Source organism: Myotis brandtii, unplaced genomic scaffold, assembly GCF_000412655.1.
Source record: "Myotis brandtii unplaced genomic scaffold, ASM41265v1 scaffold384, whole genome shotgun sequence".
Lineage (NCBI taxonomy): Eukaryota > Metazoa > Chordata > Mammalia > Chiroptera > Vespertilionidae > Myotis > Myotis brandtii.
This window is the reverse complement of record NW_005364745.1, coordinates 5,987,184-5,992,685: the sequence shown is the minus strand read 5'-3', so window position 1 is coordinate 5,992,685 and position 5,502 is coordinate 5,987,184. Positions and strand designations below refer to the sequence as shown.

General features: G+C 52.3%; 1 protein-coding gene across 1 annotated transcript in view; it reads right to left on the bottom strand.

The window, feature by feature from the left end:
• Positions 1-3,509, bottom strand: part of LOC102247758 (integrin alpha-1-like) — a 16,758-nt gene extending 13,249 nt beyond the window's left edge. Inside the window, exon 1 of the mRNA XM_014544895.1 lies at positions 3,386-3,509. The gene's annotated coding sequence lies outside the window, so the exon portion shown is untranslated. The remainder of the gene's footprint in view (positions 1-3,385) is intronic.
• Positions 3,510-5,502: the final 1,993 nt, after the last annotated feature.

The window sequence follows — 5,502 nt, the reverse complement described above, 5'->3', positions numbered from 1 at the left end:
TCTCTCTCATCATTGATGTTTCTCTCTCTCCCTCTCTGAAATCAATTTAAAAAATATACATATACGAAAAAGAAAGGTCTATGATATATGAACTGTACTACTGACCAGAAATCAATATAATGGCTTTGAAGAGTACACACATTGACATTCAAGCAAAACCCCACAGTAATTTAGCATCTGATCACTCCCAGAGGCTGGGATTTTACAACCTGCAGGGAAGCGAGCAGAAAGGCGGCTCACGGTGGGCTACTGCGGGGACACGGGGTTTCCACAGAGCGAGCCCCCAGCACCCAGGGCGCCAGGGAGAGGCGCACAGCTCCATGCTACCGTCTGACCACACAGGAGGCACGCATTGCCAGCTAAACCGTCGGGAGAGGAAGTGTTCTCCCAGGGAAGGCCAGGTGGTCCCACCCAGAGGCGGCCTCCTGAGCAGGCCTGCGGTTCGCTGCTTCCTTCTCCCGGCGACGCTGTGGGTGGACGCATAGCTGGTGCACTGGGCTCCTCACAGTGGGGGCCGGGTGCCCCACGGGCCGCTGTGGACACATCGGGTGGCACATCTAGAGTTTAGGCGACGCCTGAGCACACCAGGCGTTCACCGAGGGGGAGCCTCCCCCAGGCCCTTGTAGTTCAGGTCACGGAAACCCTTTATGCGTGAGATTCTCTCCACAAGGGTTCTGCATGGTGCTGGCCTTCACAGTGTCTGTGAAGTGACCGAGAATTCCTTCCAGGTGTAACTCAAAATTCTTCTCCGAGACCCTCCTGCACAGAATCAGAGCATCACATGGTACAGTCAGAGCCGCTACACCCACACTCCTCTGCTAAAAGCACAAAATAGCTACAGGTGTCCTGAACAATGCTCCCCCCTCACCCACTGCAAACGCTTCCACAAATGAAGTCTAAGTTCAGGCTCTAGTTCATTCTATGGTCTAATTCATCATCTTTAAATCCTGGTAATGATACAAGGTGTTTATTTGGTACATAGAATTTTGTCCTTAAAAGAAGAAAATGAGGTGTATCTATTTGTGAGAAAATAGATAAGTATGTGTACCGGCTTATAGTCTTCCCTGGTCTCCCACCTGAAAATCATCTTTCAACGACTAACCCCTCTTCTTTGATTTTAAAAAGCCTCTCACAGAGATAATTATCAAACACTATTTACATTTTGTTTCCTAGATTGGAAAAGTCTTTAATTTATTTTTAATTTTTACATTTATCTTTTGAGTGCAGTTGATGTACACTATTATATCCGCTTCAGGTGGACGCCATATGATGAGACATCGCTCTGACTTATGAAGTGATCACCTGACATCCAGGACCCACCTGGCGCCACACCTAATTACTACCCCATTAGCGACTGTGTCCCGGCTGCTGGTCTGCACGCCCCGTGACTGTTCTTAGAACTGACAGTCTGCACTTTCTAATCCAGTAGCTGTTCTCACCCGCTCCCACCCGCCCTCCCATCTGGTGACCATCCATGTGTTCTCTGCAGCTATGACGGAAAAGTCTTACAGGCAGGGGTTCACTTACTCATCTTTCTGCTTCCCTCTCACAATAGCCCAGCTCCGGGCACACAGAGGCGCGGGGACAAACTCGGGGCGTGAGCGCTGGCGCCCCGAAGGGGGACGGGGCCAGGGACCCTCGGGGGACCTGGGAGCCGCCTCATCTTGCTTCGGAAGGTTTGACGGAGACGGACACTCTCAAGTTGGGTCTTTGAGGGGAGATGGCACTTGGCAGCGAGGAGAAAGCAGGTCCCCAGGGTCTGGGAGGGTCTCTGCAAGTGAGAAGACGGAGCACAAGACAAGTGTGGTAGCGAGGGAAGTGGAATTAAAGTGTCTGACACCCATATACAGTCAGTGCTCACAAAGCCTCCCACGCATCGATAAGGAGCGTGTGGTGCTGCAAAGACAGTATTGTCAGCAGTCACTATTCAATGTAGTTTTACTGGAGAAAAAGCACCAGGCTGGGCGTGGAGAGACCAGAGTTGTATTTTCAGCTCTGGCCCTAAGTGATTCCATTTCCCTGGGGGAGTAACTTTTTATTTTATTTTATTTTATTTAGAAGTACTTTACTGAAATAAGAATAAATATACAAAGCTGTATAATTTTAATGTATACAACTGGACGAGTTTGGAGATAAAGCCATCACAGTCTGTGCCATAAACATGTCCATCACCTCTAAAGGTTTCCTCCTGCCCTCTTTAGTTATTATTATTATTCATTATTCTTCTGTGATAAGAGCAGGACAAGGAGAACATACCTGTGGTTACCAGAGGGGAAGAGGATTGGGGTGGGCAAAAGGGTGTGGGATCAACTGCATGGCCATGGATGGTAACTAGACTTTTGCAGGTGATCATTTTTTTCTTCTTAGAGAGAGAGGAAGAGAGAGAGGGAGAGAGAGAAACGTCGTTGGGAGAGTGTAACATCGATTGGCTGCCTCCAGCAGGCTCCCCGACTGGGGATCCAGCCCGCACCCTGGGCCTGGGCCCCGACTGGGAATCGAACCGGCCACCTCCGGGTCCAGGGACAACGCCCAACGCCCTGAGCCACCCCGGCCAGGGGAGGCGATCATTCTGTGGTGTTTACAGACGTCGCATGATGATGCTGCACACCTAAATGTGACCTAACTTTTAAAAGGGCCTACAAATCATACCTGTAGTGCACTCCACCAATATTCCCGTGTTTAAAAGTATGTGATAGAAATTCAGGAAGGCTCATTACAATTCGTAGACCAAACTCAGCAGTTCCGGAAAACGCCCAACATAAGCCCGATATTCCACCGTGGAAGCAACGTTCACCCCTCAAGGGAAGCACCTCACCTGCCCCCGGTCTCTCCCCTGCGTGCCAGCGCCTCTATAGGGACAATGAAAGTGCTCTCGCCATAACCACATCACTACAGGACGAAGACTGTTTGGACAAGGACTTTCCTGGACGTCAACCCAGAGGAGGTCCTTGTTCTTTCTCTCCCTCTCCCTCTCTAAGAGGAAAAAAAACGATCGCCTCACTTCCTTTAATGTCTCCAAGACCGTTTTCCTGTGTCACTCTGTCAGGTTCCATCACCGGGTGACCGACTGCACCTCGGCGGTCAGCGGGTCATCCTGCCGAACCTCCGTCACCCAGCTGGAGCCCAGTGACCGACTGCACCTCGGCGGTCAGCTCATCCTGCCGCCGAACCTCCGTCACCCAGCTGGAGCCCAGTGACCGACTGCACCTCGGCGGTCAGCGGGTCATCCTGCCGAACCTCCGTCACCCAGCTGGAGCCCAGTGACCGACTGCACCTCGGCGGTCAGCGGGTCATCCTGCCGAACCTCCGTCATCCAGCTGGCCCAGTGAGAGCTTTCGGGACCTTGTCGGGAAACTCCACGACTACACCCCACCGCCTGGCTTACCATTTGCCTTCCTCGTTTTCGTACTGCTGCACAGTGTAGCCGAACAGGTCCTCCACGGGGCCGCTGAAGGTCAGCGAATTCTTCACGTCCACGTTGAAGGCCACGCAGAGGCGGAGAACAACTGTGGGAGGGAAAACACAGTCGGGTGACACAGGGCTCTATGAACGAGAGCAACGGCTCAAGGATCGAGGGATCCAAGAAAGGTCTGCGGGCCCGGCCGGCGGGGCTCCGCGGGTGAGCGCCGACCTAGGACCCAGGAGGTCACGGTTCCATTCCCAGTGGGGCACTTGCCTGGGTTCTAGGCTCAATCCTCAGTAGGGGGCGTGCAGGAGGCAGTCAATCAATGATTCTCTCTCATCATTGATGTTTCTCTCTCTCCCTCTCTGAAATCAATTAAAAAAATATACATATACGAAAAAGAAAGGTCTATGATATATGAACTGTACTACTGACCAGAAATCAATATAATGGCTTTGAAGAGTACACACATTGACACTCAAGCAAAACCCCACAGTAACTTAGCATCTGATCACTCCCAGAGGCTGGGATTTTACAACCTGCAGGGAAGCGAGCAGAAAGGCGGCTCACGGTGGGCTACTGCGGGGACACGGGGTTTCCACAGAGCGAGCCCCCAGCACCCAGGGCGCCAGGGAGAGGCGCACAGCTCCATGCTACCGTCTGACCACACAGGAGGCACGCATTGCCAGCTAAACCGTCGGGAGAGGAAGTGTTCTCCCAGGGAAGGCCAGGAGGTCCACCCAGAGGCGGCCTCCTGCGCAGGCCTGCGGTTTGCTGCTTCCTTCTCCCAGCGACGCTGTGGGTGGACGCATAGCTGGTGCACTGGGCTCCTCACAGTGGGGGCCGGGTGCCCCACGGGCCGCTGTGGACACATCGGGTGGCACATCTAGAGTTTAGGCGACGCCTGAGCGCACTAGGCGTTCACCGAGGGGGAGCCTCCCCCAGACCCTTGTAGTTCAGGTCAGAGAAACCCTTTATGCGTGAGATTCTCTCCACAAGGGTTCTGCATGGTGCTGGCCTTCACAGTGTCTGTGAAGTGGCCGAGGATTCCTTCCGGGTGTAACTCGGAATTCTTCTCCGAGACCCTCACGCACAGAATCAGAGCATCACATGGTACAGTCAGAGGCCGCTACACCCACACTCCTTTGCTAAAAGCACAAAATAGCTACAGGTGTCCTCAACAATGCTCCCCCCTCACCCACTGCAAACGCTTCCACAAATGAAGTCTAAGTTCAGGCTCTAGTTCATTCTATGGTCTAATTCATCATCTTTAAATCCTGGTAATGATACAAGGTGTTTATTTGGTACATAGAATTTTGTCCTTAAAAGAAGAAAATGAGGTGTATCTCTTTGTGAGAAAATAGGTAAGTATGTGTACCGGCTTATAGACTTCCCTGGTCTCCCACCTGAAAATCATTGTTCAAGGACTAACCCCTCCTCTTTGACTTTAAAAAGCCTCTCACTGAGATAATTATCAAACACTACTTACATTTTGTTTCCTAGATTGGAAAAGTCTTTATTTTTAATTTTTACATTTATTTTTTGAGTGCAGTTGACGTACACTATTACATCCGCTTCAGGTGGACGCCATATGATTAGACATCGCTCTGACTTATGAAGTGATCACCTGACATCCAGGACCCACCTGGCACCACACCTAATTACTACCCCATTAGCGACTGTTCCGGCTGCTGGTCTGCACGCCCCGTGACTATTCTTAGAACTGACCGTCTGCACTTTCTAATCCAGTAGCTGTTCTCACCCGCTCCCACCCGCCCTCCCATCTGTGACCATCCAATGTGTTCTCTGCAGCTACGACGGAAAAGTCTTACAGGCAGGGGTTCGCTGACTCATCTTTCTGCTTCCCTCTCACAATAGCCCAGCTCCGGGCACCCAGAGGCGCAGGGACAAACTCGGGGCGTGAACGCTGGCGCCCCGAAGGGGGACGGGGCCAGGGACCCTCGGGGGACCTGGGAGCCGCCTCATCTTGCTTCGGAAGGTTTGACGGAGACGGACACTCTCAAGTTGGGTCTTTGAGGGGAGATGGCACTTGGCAGCGAGGGGAAAGCAGGTCCCCAGGGTCTGGGAGGGTCTCTGCA